This window comes from Taudactylus pleione, unplaced genomic scaffold, assembly GCF_031769625.1.
Source record: "Taudactylus pleione unplaced genomic scaffold, aTauple2 ptg000471l, whole genome shotgun sequence".
Classification (NCBI taxonomy): Eukaryota; Metazoa; Chordata; class Amphibia; order Anura; family Myobatrachidae; genus Taudactylus; species Taudactylus pleione.
Window position 1 is genome coordinate 1,536,282 of NW_028284873.1, and position 16,515 is coordinate 1,552,796.

Below are 16,515 nucleotides of genomic sequence, written 5' to 3' on the forward strand. Positions count from 1 at the left end.
TTAATCTACTACTGCAGTGCAGAAATATTTAATTAGAACCACCTGTGGATATTAAAATGTGTCAGTCACTAATGAGTTCACCTGGGCTGCAGCAAGGAGATATTAAAAACATACATGGGTGGAATTCAATTAGCCCAGTGAAGTTAACGCCCCTTTTTAGCACGCGTTAAAAAGGGGTTATGGTGAAAAAGGGAGTCTAATTGAATAGCCTCAGGTTATAAAGCCTGAGGCTACCTCCCTTTTTTACCTGTGCATACTTAACAGGCATAATTGAATTCAGAACTGTAATATGCATATAATTCTACTGTCACCAGTGATTAGAAATAAGTGTTGAATTAAAAATTAAAAGAGAGAATCTCTGGAACAAACAAACAATTAATCTAATGTGTAATTTTTTTTCTGTAGAATCTAAAATTGTGGTCTGGTCCAATCAAAATGAAACTGGATGAAACACTAACTGAGCACTTAATAATGTTTCCCAATGACAGCATCTATGTGTGTGATCAGGAAGCTTAGCGATTTGTCTGACCCACCCACCGAGCTACCAGATGTGTCACAATTTGGCTTTAACATGCGTGGTCAGTTGGCTGCAGGCCTTGTTGCTGAGCAATGGTGAAGAACACTCAGAATGGCAGATTTATAGTGTTTAATGGTTAATTATATTTAGATATTTAGATATTCAAGGCTGTTTTGTCTGAACTTTATATAATTTGTATGATCAATGTATGCATATGTAAGGGCATATCCAATTAGGCGCAGGGTTTACCGCACGTGGAAAAGCTCCGGGTTCCACGCCAAGTGCTATTCAGTAATTCTGCATTTTCCCTGTGTGGTAGCCAATAAAATGCGGAATCTACGGGTTTCTCAACGTGTAAAATCCATTTTAATACCGACTTTTCCTTGCAGCTCCTGAGGTCGTCATGAGAAGACCATCTCCAGGTATAACTTGGCAAAGCCTCCCATAATAGCAGTTTTATCAACTCATTCATGTAAGGTAAAAAGAAAGAAAACAAAAAACAATTTGACGATAGGTTCTTTCATAAAATAGCCCCTTAGTTACAAGATCACATTATGTCTGACATATATATTTTGCCCAATATGTCCTCAAATGTTCATTATACTATAGTAATTATAGCACGAAAGTAAAGACTTCACAGCTGAGCATATGCAGCAGAGACATATGCATCATAAGCATATCAGATTATCTCATCCCATGCAGTCATAATATCCAAACTTTAGCAGCAAAATCAACACCCTGGGTTAGAAACGAATATACATTCTGAAATCTCTACACACCCTTGTGTTTTCCACTGACATATTTGATATACTGCCCTTAGATTCACAGACTCACCCTCCTGACTAGAAGCAGACGATGTGTTGTCTGTACAAAAGGAGCCTTTGCTGTCTGTTACATAGAAAATATCTCAACGTAATGCTTTCAAAAGTAACCTGATCACTGAACGTGAATATGAAATAGTTTAAAATACAAATAACGCTAACACATACTTGCCACTCTCCCTGATAGCCAAGGAGACTCCCTGAAATAGTAGCAATCTCCCTGACTTGCTGAAGAATCTAGCAATCTCCCTGATTGCACCTTTCCACAATCATGAAACTATTATACATTAAAAAAGCAAATACATATACATTTTAAATGGGATCATTAGTATAATTTCATCCCTCCCAACATTTGTAGCTCACAAGGAGGGACAGGTCGCGCGCCGGAGGCCGAAAAGGGGATGGAGTCAATGGAAAACGGGGCGGAGCCTCGTGGCTTCCCCCGTTTTCGTCACTTTGGGGGAGAGTCCAGCACTCTCCGAGATGCTGGGCAGCCCCCAGGCAGTCCGCACACATGAGAACAGATGCCGCACGCATGCGCACGGCATCGGTTCTCCTCCTGCACACCCGCTGCTCTGCTATGCAGCGGTTTGTGCTTTCCCCCAACTTCCCTCCCACCGCGGGTGGGACAGCGGTACAGTCCCAGAAAAACGTGACTGTCCTGCTGGATGCGGGACAGTTGGGAGGTATGTAATTTCCTGCATTGGTTATAAGGTACAATGATCCCTATGGCTATAAATACATTTTCTGAATAGTATCAGTGCGTTTTCCATCAAAAAATAAATTTTACTAACTGATTTGGGGCTCATTTACATATGGATGTAAGTAACTACTATGACACGCCTACCAGATATAGCAGTACACGCCCACTTTAACGCCGCGCTCATAGGTGTTACTATTACAATCTCCCTGAAATGCTTTTTCAAAAGTAAGCAAGTATGGGGTAACACAAAGTTTAAATTGTGCCACGGAAATGGATGTTGTATTTTTCATGAAGTTTTGAATACATCCAGAACATCAATGTTGAAAGGTGTGAATACCCTCTGGGATTTTTGTTATATATTACATGATGGAAACAAACCAGATACAGTTGACTTAAGCTGGCCACACATCTAAAGATTTTCTGTCCAACCAGCCAACTAGTTGATTGGTTGGAATGGAGATCTGGTAAGATATGAAAGCAAATAACAATCAGCAATTTGCTCCCAAACGCCGGAAAATGGCCAAAAACTGTTGTTTGTTAAATGTTTGATCTAAACAATTTGTTCAAACTTGTCTGAACGTCAATTTTCATCTGTTTTCTGGTATATAGGAGCAAATTGCTGATCATTATTTACTCCTATACGTTACCAGATTTTCATTCCAACCAATCAACTAGTTGGACGGTTGGACAGATAATCTTTAGATGCGTGGCCAGTTTAACAGTCAGTTTTGTAGGGGCATATTTATTTTATCCGCAAATGTGACCCAATAATTACAATTTCTTATTGCCACATATTGCTGCAAAAAGAAATGAATCATTGGGGCAATTAACAAATACAAGCAGGGACACCGGCACAGATAATATTATATGAATATTAATTGTTAAGAACCTCTTGGACTGATGAAGATTCTCTATTTTACTCAATCTGGACTACAGAGTAGAACGAGGTAACTTGAGAAGCCGAAGTTCTGAGTTAGATAGCTTTATATGGAATGCAGTCAGCATCCCGGAGTGCGAGATGCCGAAGGGTGAAATATCGGAGCCAAAATCCTGACAGCATCGGGATCCCAGCACCATAATCCCGACCGCCGGCATCCCAAAGGTAAGTATCGGCCATTAGGGGGAGGGTAAGGGTGCAGAGTTAGGCATTCGGGGGAGGGTTAGGGTTAGGCATTAGGGGGGAGAGCTAGGTTTAGGGTACAGGGAGGGGAAGGTTAGGTTTAGGCACTAGGGGGGGTTAGGTTTAGGTAATAGGGGGGAGTGTTAGGTTTAGGGTGCAGGGAGGGGGAGGTTAGGTTTAGGAGGGTTAGGGGTAAAGGTTAGTCTTACCCGCTTTCCTTATGGGTGTCAGGATTCTGACTGTCGGGATGTCGGTGTTCTGACAAGCGGCATCCCGACCGCCGGGATCTCATACCCAACCCACTTTATATATATATTGGATGATCCTTACAGGGAGTCACAAAAGAGCTTAGCAAGAAGACTGAATAAAAAAATTGTCTTATCATTTTAAGTTTTAGTTATTGGCTAAAACGTATGTAATTTTCTGGCTAAAAGTTGTGTCATTTTGCTTTTTGACTTAAAGACAAAGGTCATGGGCTTGATGCCTAGTATCGTGTAGGACCCCCTCTAGCCCAGATAAGCAAAGCAACTCGACGTTGCATCGATTGCACAAGTTGAAAGAAAACCTCTGTTGACCCATGTCATCTGGATAGCTTCCCACAGATATTTGTAGGTGCAGGATCGTGGGTGTAAATGCACCACTTCCCATAAATACTCGATTGGGTTCATGTCGGGCAAACGTGGTGGCCACACCATTCGTCGGAGCTCTCCAGAAAGTTACTCAAACCAATTCTGACCAACTTGGGACCGATGACACGGTGCATTATCCTGCTGGAAAGTTCCATTGTTGTGGGGTTACATGAAGTACATGAAGGGCTGTAAATGGTCAGCAAGCAATGCAATGTAGCGGTTACTGGTCAATGACATGGTCAGATGGACCAGCGAACCCTAGCCATGCCAGGTGAACACACCCCACACCATTATGGAACCACTAACAGCCTGCACGGCGCCTTGTTTACATCTAGGATCCATTGTCTCATAGGGTCTGTGCCACACTGAAAACTACCATTAGCGTGAAACAACTGGAATCGTGACTCACCGGACCACGCCACATGTTGCCAGTCCTCCAGGGTCCAATTAGCAAAGTTACAAGCCCAGGTAAAATGCTGTGTCCATTGTTGTAGTGTTAACAGGGGCAAACTGGTGGGTCTTCTGCTTCCATATCCCATGTAAGCTATACAATGCTGCGCTTACCTGCTGGACATGAGTCTGTACCTCCTGCATTGAATATGGATGTGATTTGAGCCAGTGTCGCCTGTCTGTTACCATGGACAATTCTGCCCATCACGATCATTAAGCACTCATGGTCGGCCACTATGCCGTCAACGGTGGGTGGCAATGCCTTCCATGAGGTATTCCCAATAAACATGTGACACCAAAGATGTTGAATGTCGGAACTTTGGAAATGGAATGTCCCATCCATTGTGAATTAACTATCATGCCCCGTTTGAAATCCGATAACTCACGTAGCCTTGCCATGAGCAGCTTAGTCAGTGTTTAAACTGACTGACAAGATGTCAGATTACAACTGATGCAGGTCTGGGGATTTCCAAGATGTCACAGTACAGTGAAGCCACCTACCATTACCTTTAAATACTGCATTCCCATGACTTTTGACACTTTAGTGTAGTATTGCTTCTTAATGTTTGACATATAAAATAAAAATGGCACATTTGGGTATTTTTATTATATTGTCATTAGTACATTAGCAGCAAATCACAATGCATCTATGACAGCCACTTACAATACACCAACAACAAAGGGCATGAGGATAACCGTGTCATGGAGAGAATAGTTAAGGCTTAAGGAATCTGTATATGAAAGAATGTAGAGGCAGAGCTGGAAGAGACAGTAGAATCTTCTGAACACATACTTAATGTAAGACCAAAGAAGAAAGAAAACTTTTTGTTGGGGGCACTCATTTAGAAATAAAGATGGTTAAAATATAACTTTTAATATAGTATTACTAAAATAGGGTAAATTATACAAACGGACATACATACATACAACATATACCTAATATTTAACCCTTATGGTTAAGGGAGCCAGCTCATATAGGGCAAAAAAATTACCCTCTTATAGATTCAAAAAGCTTAATTAAGCGACATGAAAATAGAGTAATCCCTCTGTGCTATTAAATAACGCGCCACTGAGATAGCAATAATTTTGTCTGACAAGAATAATACCACACCACAAGCAGCAGCAAGTGATAAATGTCACTCACGGTTCAGTAATATATATCAGGAGATGTAATACGTCTAAACAACAGATTGTAACTATCTCAAATCAAGCTCCGATCACAGAGCATACGTGCACATAATTGAGATATACATACACACACAGCTGTGCATCACATATACAATGAGTCACTATTCCTGACATGTGAATAGTTGTTAGGAAAAATTCCTGCGCACACGGCTGCAGCAAGTTCTACCACTGTCACAGAACATGAGCAGTTTAAATCAAATGTACAGGAGAACATAACAATTGGAATAAGAACAAGAACATGGCTGTATGAAATCATATATATACAGAGTTATAAAAAATGAGGCAGGTCACTGTGGTAGATAAACTGATAATTTATAACCAGATCACACCACTGCTGTGGGTTATAATTACTCCTTCCAATAATGTTTAAGAAGGAAACATTCCCCACTGTCCTGTTAACACATCTGTATATCATATATGTGATAATCCCAATTAATGTACCATGATAGACAATCTATAATTGTCCATATCCACTTTGCCCAAATGCTATCCTAAATATAGTACACTGATAATGCTGTTGTGAGGTGAATATGTCGTCAGACAGCAGATGACAGCGTGCTCTAACTTAGAGAATGGGGCATACAGTGAGTGTGTCTGCACGACTGTATTACTTATCTTGATGCAGATTGCATGAGGAAATCCTAAAGTGTGCTGCTACTCCATGGGGGAGAGGTGACTGTACGCGCGCACAGAGGGCACAGGCTTGGAGGAGACGGCAGCGGCAGTGGGATTCTCCTTCCACACGGCTTCCCCTGGGGGATACCTGGCCGTCTCATGCAGATTTGGCGGCAGCTGCGGGGATATCCTATCACGCTGTCACACGGGCTGGTGCCTCTCTGCTCCAACAGCCTGCCTTGACTCGATTAAGATGACGTACGTTTCGCCGGGGGCGGGGCTTGATCTGCTCCAACAGCCTGCCTTGACTCGATTAAGATGACGTACGTTTCGCCGGGGGCGGGGCTTGATCACATGTGATCAAGCCCCGCCCCCGGCGAAACGTACGTCATCTTAATCGAGTCAAGGCAGGCTGTTGAAGCAGAGAGGCACCAGCCCGTGTGACAGCGTGATAGGATATCCCCGCAGCTGCCGCCAAATCTGCATGAGACGGCCAGGTATCCCCCAGGGGAAGCCGCGTGGAAGGAGAATCCCACTGCGCTGCCGTCTCCTCCAAGCCTGTGCCCTCTGTGCGCGCGTACAGTCACCTCTCCCCCATGGAGTAGCAGCACACTTTAGGATTTCCTCATGCAATCTGCATCAAGATAAGTAATACAGTCGTGCAGACACACTCACTGTATGCCCCATTCTCTAAGTTAGAGCACGCTGTCATCTGCTGTCTGACGACATATTCACCTCACAACAGCATTATCAGTGTACTATATTTAGGATAGCATTTGGGCAAAGTGGATATGGACAATTATAGATTGTCTATCATGGTACATTAATTGGGATTATCACATATATGATATACAGATGTGTTAACAGGACAGTGGGGAATGTTTCCTTCTTAAACATTATTGGAAGGAGTAATTATAACCCACAGCAGTGGTGTGATCTGGTTATAAATTATCAGTTTAACTACCACAGTGACCTGCCTCATTTTTTATAACTCTGTATATATATGATTTCATACAGCCATGTTCTTGTTCTTATTCCAATTGTTATGTTCTCCTGTACATTTGATTTAAACTGCTCATGTTCTGTGACAGTGGTAGAACTTGCTGCAGCCGTGTGCGCAGGAATTTTTCCTAACAACTATTCACATGTCAGGAATAGTGACTCATTGTATATGTGATGCACAGCTGTGTGTGTATGTATATCTCAATTATGTGCACGTATGCTCTGTGATCGGAGCTTGATTTGAGATAGTTACAATCTGTTGTTTAGACGTATTACATCTCCTGATATATATTACTGAACCGTGAGTGACATTTATCACTTGCTGCTGCTTGTGGTGTGGTATTAGTCTTGTCAGACAAAATTATTGCTATCTCAGTGGCGCGTTATTTAATAGCACAGAGGGATTACTCTATTTTCATGTCGCTTAATTAAGCTTTTTGAATCTATAAGAGGGTAATTTTTTTTCCCTATATGAGCTGGCTCCCTTAACCATAAGGGTTAAATATTAGGTATATGTTGTATGTATGTATGTCCATTTGTATAATTTACCCTATTTTAGTAATACTATATTAAAAGTTATATTTTAACCATCTTTATTTCTAAATGAGTGCCCCCAACAAAAAGTCTTCTTTCTTCTTTGGTCTTTTATTGTTCCTTTCCTGACTTTGGGGAGCACCACCAACCTGTAAAATTGGCCCACAGAGTGGAGGCTAAATTAATGTAGTTGGTATAAGATTATTTGTATGTACTTCAGGTCCTGCGGGACTTGTAAGTAGGTCTCTTATATCAGTCTGGTGCGACTTTCACCCCCATATGTCTTTGTTAGCACATACTTAATGTATCAGCTGAGATGATAAAATCTTATGACAATTATTGACAATGGCTATGTCCTTTAGAGATAACATTTTAACCTAGCTTTGAATGCATGTCCATTTATATTTTTTATTTCAACAATATTCCAGCTATGTAATCAATGTGATCCAAGGGGTATACACTTTAATAAAAAACAACATTCTATACCAATGGTATAGTAATAAAAAAAAGAGATGGAGCTAAAAATGGTGATTGGGGAAGGGTCACACCCATGATTTAAGCCCAGTGCTTTACAAGGTTCTATCCTTTCCACTGCCAAATCTAACCATCTGCACCATATAAATATCAATGGGATTTCTACTAAGTCGGGTCATAATGATTACAAAAAGTCCTGAAAGTTATTTAGGAAAATGTTAAGATATGATTATGTGCTGAGATTGACGCAATTTGTTATGAAAAGAGATTTGTGAAGTGATGGCAGCTAATTTAACAGTGATGTATTTGTCACATACACAGATTTGTAATTCCAGATTTGTTTTCAGTAAAAATATCATTGTAACTTAATTTACATTCTCTTTACAGGTGGCTGTGGATGCCTGTCATGGGCCATAGGGAAATCACCTTTGTACAGTCTGCATGTGAGATGGCATCAGGTTACACTGCTGTATAAATGATGCCAGCACATACAGCTATTCCAATGCAGTTGAGTCTTTTTTTTCACTCACCAATTTAGACTTTTGTGAATATTTGGCAGTGTTGCAAGACTGTAAGCCAACGCCTAATGTCTAGGACTTTACAAATATTTAGCATAATGGCCTGAGGCATGCCTGCAATACAACAATGTTACATGCTTTATACAGTTTCAACTGTAGTTTACAGTGTTTAATTATTTGTTGCCCTTCGTATGAAAAATAACTCACACAAACTATATAGATGCAGCAACAAAAACAAACCCAAAAAGAATGAGCGTGCGCAAGTGGGATGTAGTCAGGAAGCTGACGGTCTAAATGCCGACTGCTGGCTGCCCGACTGTCAAATCCCAGCAAGGTGCTAATGACAGGCGTTGGGTTTTCTACGCCGGGAGCCCAACACCCGGCATACCGAATGAAGGTAAGCCGGGCACGGACAGCCGCGCGGGGAGAGTTAGGTTTTAGGGCTCCCGGGGGGACTTAGGGTTAGGCACACCCCCGAGAGGGTTAGGTTTAGGCTAGGGGAAGGGGGAGTTAGGGTTAGGCACCCCCGGGGGGAGGTTATGGTTAGGCACCCCCCCGGAGACTTAAGTTGTGATATAAATGGATACTGCCTGTATTCATCATTACTTACCCTCCTTCTGATTCACAGCAGTGTTCTCTTTATCAGGACTTTCCTGATTAAAGGCAAAATGACAAACACAGCAGATGTCCGCAAAATGCGCATGCATGACAGACGTCCATTGAAATGCGTGTAGCAGACATCCATCCAATGCATGAGCACTGTCGTTTGACCTGGCAAGGATCCAGCAAAGCTGAGAGGCTTAGCTGTCCCTATTGCTGGTCATAGGAAAGAGCCAATGCCTTATTTTCCACCGGTGATTAATTTTAGGGTTTAGACCCCGCTGTCATAAACCAGTGTATCACAACCTCGATCTTCAAGGCACACTACTAGTCCAGGTTTTGAGGCTAGCCATACAAGAGCATAGATTACTTAATTAAGTGCTTGGATATCCTTAAACCTGGACTGTAATACCCCTTTTCCACCTAAATTCCGGGTCTGACCCGGAGTTGGAACAAAGTTCCTATCCGGATCAGACCCGGAATTTTGCCGGCGATGACTCGGGATATTCCCGAGTCAGCGCCGCTCACACCGCAGTCGGGTCTGCATAGACCCGGCTTTTGCGGAGTGAAAGTGGACGCTTGGAGATGACGTCATCTCCAAGCGCCACTGAAGCCGGACCAATCGGCCGGCTAGCAGCGCACTCCAGGTCATCGTGACCCAGAGTGCGCTGTTCCCATAGCAGGGTTTCACGGGCTACGCCCGTGTTAAACCCTGCTAGTTACCTGGGTTGGATTGCCGGGTCACTCGACCCGGCGATCCAACCCTCTGCCCTTTTACACCAGGGAGCTGCCCGGGTTAACCCTTCAAAAACCCGGGTTTTAGCTCCGGTGTAAAAGGGGTATTAGTGTGCCTTGAGTACCAAGGTTAGGAAACACTGCCATAGACTCTTAAATAAGTAGAATCAGTGATAAAGTAAGTTTAGGTACAGAGGTAAGTTTAACTTTATATAGCAGGGAAGTGTCTTAAGGTTTATGGCCCCTGGTTCATGCAAATTGAGTGATATTGTACCTCAATGTGGAAGCCTGGATTCATTGATCACCGGAAATCTTTTCATGTCACAGTGGAGATGCAATCAGATATTTGTCTATATTTAAGAATGGAGTGGTCTTAGATCTTCCCTGTGAGTCGGGGGGGGGGATCACTCTCTCATTGCTATGTTCAATACCTCTAGGTAAACAGATCAAACATAGAACTGCTTCCCCTCATTAAGTGCAGGATACTACTTTCTTTATCTCAAACCTCTCCTCCTGCATCACACACGATCCAAGTGATTTATCTAGGCGATATACATGTATTTCAGGTACCAATAATTGAATAGATCTATTGTGCACTATATGGCTATATATTTTGCATGGTTAATATGTTATGTTTAGCTGTGATTAAGAAATTATGCTGGACTTATTTGGGAAGGCATTATGCTAAATACAGAAAGACATGAAACATTTACATTGGGAAGACACTCTCCAATTTATCCGCTGTTATTTAAAGACTATAGCAGCTGATGTCATGCAGGATTATTCTATTGAAGGGAATTTTGTCTACTATAACAATGTATCCCAATGAAACACTAGATTAACCCAGATGCATATGGTGGCATGTCTTAATGGACTATGAAGGAGTTGCTGGAAATATTATTTAAAATTACTGATATATGTGGCATAAATTTGGGATGTGCTTGGAATTACTGTGATAAATCCCTGGCTGCAGTGGACAACTTACTTCAGACATGAATTGCTCTCAATATATTAATTTATGATAAATTGATTGATTTGTGAAGAATTTTTAAGATTATAGGTGCATACACACACAACGATTTTGTTACCAACGATTTTATGAACGATTTTCTGTCAGATTATCTGTCAGATTTTTTAAAGTGTAATGAACAATTTTTTTGAATTACAGACGATTTTTGCATATTCCCTTAATGAAAATCGTTGAGTTTACAAGTCTGACTGAACTACAAACTACAAACGTGAACGCGCATGAACGATAATCGTTCATCGTTTGACTCAGAAAGTGAATGATTTTTTCAAATGATTATCGTTAAACGATATCGTTCAACGATAATCGTTCAAAAAATCGTTGTGTGTGTATGCAGCTTAAGGGCTCGATTCAGACCCGCTCGCTAGATGCGTTTGCTCGCATGATGCATACGCAAATTTGGGAAGGCAGGCGATTGCACGGCAAGGCATTAGCACGCCCACTATGTCTTGGCGTGTTTATCGCTCTGTGTATGCAGACGCCCACCAGCCTGTCTTAAGATGCCCACTTGCGCACATCATCTCCAGGAAGTGTATGCAACCATCGGTACATCGAGTACAATCGGTTGCGATCACAACGCTTGTGGCTGACCATACCCTACCGTAAGCACAGCGAGCACTTCAGTGTAAAACCAGCCAGATGACGTGTACTATGACTCTGCCTCTTAATTATGCACGCCTCTGAAACGGCGTTGAGATGCTCAGGCATGACTGCTTTCGCACCTCCACTCACCCCCGTTTCTAGCAGCCACCCCTGTCACCACCCGCAAACGGCTTCTCCTGTCACTCACTCTGCTGGGCAGCCTATGAGCAGCGAACATAAGCTTCCCGATCTCTTGCAGCGGTTCAAACACGCGCACTGCGATGCGTACGCATGCGAAAATCATCTGGCTACGAGCGAACGCAGCCTAACGAGCGGGTCTGAATCAGGTCCTATGTTTTTTTCCCTTGTGATAAATTATTCACTGATCTAATTTTCTCTGGAGGTATTTGTTGTAATGAGATATTTCACTTATTGTTCTTTATTATCCTGGTCCTAAGAACTGGGACCACTAAGGTCCTCATTCACAGAATTTGTATTAGCAGGATTTCTCTATAATAACTGAGCACCTGATTTAGGTGTATTTTTTTCACAGGTATTATCCTGATTACTGTTCTACTTTCTTAAGGGATTACCTAGGTTACATTAATGTGCGACACATTACATGTACAGTATGTTATGTCCTAAACTCCACTTAACTTTTATTTATATATAAATTTTCTAAAAAAATAAGTTTTATGATAATTTATTTACAAAGAAGAGTGCACACAAAAGGGAACTTTTCCTTTGCTGAACCATCCTTTATGGTTCAACATTAATTTTTTTTCAAGCATACTGTACTGTCCCTTGCTGAACCACCAACCATATGCAGATAATATATTCCTGGGAATTTCATCGATGAACGAATTGGGTTGGTTTTACATTTAATCTCAATAGGCAATTACCTCTTCTGTGCCAATTCAATACATTTCCCCCCTCTAGAAGTAATGAAATGCCGACATATCGTCCCTGGTGGCCCAGCGGTGACTTACCTACTCCTGGGGGCTGCAGAGGCTCCAGCAGCGTCTTACGGGTTCCCACAGTCATGTGACTGACTTCCGGGTCAGACCTCTGATCCTCCGACATTTGGGTGAGTACTTTTCCCTATCACTAACCCCTGCCCCTACCTGTCCCTCTAGTGCCTAACCCTAATCTCCCCCCTACAGCCTAACCCTAATATTCTGACAACGTTGCCATTTCACCTGAAAGGTTGTCTGACGACATTTTACCAAAGTCAACATCATAACTGTCAACACTGTGGTGTTGACATTTTGAGTGTCAGCATTGTCAACCTTTGCCTACACCCCAAATTATTAGCTAGATTCTATGAAAACAGCCAATGCCTGTTAATTTATTGTTCAGTGACATGTCAGACAACTCTTTAATAAATCTTTCACGCTCTACTGTACTACAGTAATTTTACACAAGTAGTAAGCATTAATGTTTGGGGAACCATTGTTCTTATTGTTAAAAATATATAGCTGTGCTAAGAAGCATCTATAGAAGTGGCACTCACTGCATACTTGCCAACTCTCCCTCATTGTCAGGGAGACTCCCTGAAATAGCAGCAATCTCCCTGTCTCCCTGAAGAGTCCAGCAATCTCCCTCATTTCATCCTTACCCCCATTATGAAGCTGTTATATTAAAAAACAGAGATATATACATTCCAATGGGATCATTAGTGTAATTTCCTTGCATTGGTTATTATAAGGCACAATGATCCCTATGAATTTCGTAAAAGTATTAGTGCGTTTTCATCAACAAACAGATCTTACTAACTGCTTTTGGGCTGGTTTACATTTGGATGTAAGTCAAGTTTAGGACATGCCTCTCAGATTTATCAGTACACGCCCACTGTAACACGCGCTCATAGGTGCTGCTCTCACAATCTCCCTGAAATGCTTTTTCAAAAGTAGGAAAGTATGTCTCACTGGGCAGCCCATGGGATGCAAGCTGCCCTCCTTGGTTACTGCAGCCCCAGAGAACGTTCTTAGCCTCAGGCTGAGGTTCTGCTCAGAAAGGAAGTGAGTTCACATTTCCTCTCTTTCTGTCTGAGCAACATTGAAGAAAAATTTACAGTGGAGCAGCAGCAGAATGGCCTAACAAGGATGGCAATAAAAGAGATATGATGGGGGCAGTTGAACAGATCTGAGGCTAGTAAACAAGATCAACAAGAGTACCAATATATGATATACGAGGGGACAATGAAGTCTGAAGTTGGCAATCAAGAGTAACAAGGGTGGCAATCAAAGAGAAATGAGAAGGCCAGAGGCTGGCTGGCAACTTTAAGCCTGGGGGGCAATCACAGGTGGCCCGTCTTTTCTACCCGCACGGTGCAACAGAAAAATTGGTGTGATAAAAAACATGCAGGCATGGTTTGCTTAATGTGGGCGTGGTTTATACATCCAATGAAATGTTAGAAAAACTGTTCTGTTAAAAAGTTCTAAACAAATAAAACATATGCCAGCACCATCTGACAAAGCAAAAATGATTCTAGTGACATTGGTTCAAAGCAGAGGATTCTAGTGACTAATATGCAGCAAAGAGAGCATACTAGTGAATGATAAACAATACAGTGAGCATTCTAGTGACCTACAGTATATACAATAACAAAGTACATTCTAGTGAACAATATACAATACAGAGCATTCTAATAAGTGGTATACAATAAACAGATCATTACAGTGAACTCTATACACTCCTCTTAGCATTTGGTATCACAACAGAGGCAAGACGACTATCAAGATAAAACAAACATCTAAAGGGGCCCAATTATCAATGGCCCCGATTCCCCATTCTGCTGATCAGACCCAATCATTGATGATTGGCGGATCAGGGAAATTTAACAGTAAAACAATCACTGACTCACCGATTCCGACCATTTTCGGGTCAGGATCAGGGGAATCGAGATTTTTCAACATGTTGAATATCCTCAGCAGAATGGGGAATTGCATGGGCTCCTTAAGGCAGGGGTGGGAAATTAAGTTAACAAGTTTTAGTAAACTGTTGAGAGACACAAAAAATATTTTGTACTAGCTGGGATACCTAGCGTTGCCCGGGTTGAAGACTGGACCCTGAAGTACACCTGCAGCCTTTATTTTTTTACATTGTCCTAGCCTATAACCTGGATTATTATGCACATTAGGAGTAAATGACAGTGCAGGCAGGCGTATTCTCATTCCGTTTGGAATGGGGTATATCAGCAGCACACTGATTTACAGAACAGAAATCAGTATAGCTTCCAACATCACTTCAGTTTCAGAAATCACTGCAGAGCAGAGGGGGTGATTCAGCTGCGGACGGATGTGCTATCGCAGCTGCTAACATGTAAAAACAAAGTTTGGATTCCTTGTGCAGACAAAATGGTGGCAAGAGAAAATTGCCAGGAGTTACCTAACCTGGTGGATACACATATATAACATACAATATAATCTCTGCTCTCTTGTTAGGAAGATTAGAATGTACAATAGAAGATTAAACAATAAAATATAAAACCATATACTGTTTATACAGACAAATCCTCTAGTTCTTTTCTTAAAAAGTCAGTTCAGTTTTCCTTAAAGTTTCTCTCCAGGTGAATCAAACAAGGGGGAGAAAGAAACAAAAAGGGGAATCTCCGCTGGAATTCAAGCAAATCTGCAAAGTCCAGGGAGAACATAACACCACTAAATGAAAGGTGCTTCATCTAATTATTAAGAATGATCACCCTGTGATGTATGAGGTAAGATATAAGCAAGTGCTCACATGAGTGCTTACATATAGAAGAAAGGTAGAAAACGTATAAAGGTTTTTTTAAATATGGTCCATGTTAGCCTCTGGATCCCATAGACACCACTTGTGCAATAATAATACAATGCTTACATAAAGTGAAGTTTTTTCATACACATAATGGTTTCTTTGTATTCGTTGGTATGTGTATCCCCAGAGATACTTTTCACTCCAGATATGGGTAAAAAGGAATATTTCAAGACTTTAAAATATAAAAAAAAATGTGATAATCAAAAATTTTGAAAACAGTATAAGACACATCCGTACTTGGCAATAGAATAAAACACAATCCAATTCCACTTGGATTTTATTTTATTGGATTGTGTTTTATTCTGTTGACACATTGTTGCTACTGTATCCCAGGACGTTATTAGTTATTTTATTGTTCAATATTTATCAATTTATTTTATTATTGTGGTTTGAAGTTTGTGGTTAATATACACCACACTGAAAGACAACATATTATTGCATATTGGATTCTGGTATATGTATCGTATCGTTTCATTTATTTTTATGTTTATTTATCTATATTATTATTGTTTTAATAAACTGTTTAATTGGCACATTTGCATCCCATTTATATATATTTATTATTGGGCACCTATCCATATTTCAAGGGACAATTAGATACTCCTTAGTGCTGTTTCTCTTAGATTATTTTTGTTTTTTGTTGGCAACTTGTAGTACAGCAGCTTGGCGTATCTTTCCCAATTGTGTGTATGTTTATTCCTTGAGGATATTGATATTTGCATATTTGTTCCATAGCACCTAAGGTTACTTTTCCTTTTCTGATGAAGTTAAAACCAAGGCAAAAACCTAATCCTGTTCAAACTACACCACCATGCCAAATTTGGGGGAGCTAGGTACAAAACTCTGGCCATGCATAAAGAACAAACAGACACACACACATACACACACACACTTATTATATAGATTTTCAATATCAATAACATTGTTACAAACATTCCTGTATTTTGCATACATATTCACTGCCGTAAAATACTGTAAATGAAGTAAAAATGGAGTCTTACAAATAAATGATATGATGGGGGGCATGTTGTGGCCAAGTGTGTAGCACTAAGGATGTGATGATGCGATCACATCACCGTGTTTGTGCCTGGGACGGCACCCTGCAGCCATGATCATTGCTACAGTGCCATCCAGAGTATCCTGTGGACGCTCCGGAGATGCACACTACAGCCTGTACAGCCTTCCAGAGTATCCTCAAAATGCTC

At 41.2% G+C, this 16,515-nt stretch overlaps 2 protein-coding genes across 5 annotated transcripts in view; one reads left to right on the top strand and one right to left on the bottom strand.

Annotated features, from left to right (window-relative positions):
• The window catches only part of BTC (betacellulin), a 137,935-nt gene that overhangs the window by 72,051 nt on the left and 49,369 nt on the right, over window positions 1-16,515 (bottom strand). The window lies entirely within an intron of this gene.
• LOC148504011 (uncharacterized) overlaps window positions 1-16,515 on the top strand; it is a 60,463-nt gene that overhangs the window by 6,478 nt on the left and 37,470 nt on the right. For 2 of the 4 annotated variants that reach the window (XR_015869928.1, XM_088448899.1), the window contains exons 2-6: window positions 907-994; window positions 4,143-4,258; window positions 8,441-8,560; window positions 12,455-12,602; window positions 15,076-15,233. The gene's annotated coding sequence lies outside the window, so the exon portion shown is untranslated. The remainder of the gene's footprint in view (window positions 1-906; window positions 995-4,142; window positions 4,259-8,440; window positions 8,561-12,454; window positions 12,603-15,075; window positions 15,234-16,515) is intronic. The other 2 variants (XM_088448900.1, XM_088448901.1) reach the window with 2 other exon arrangements.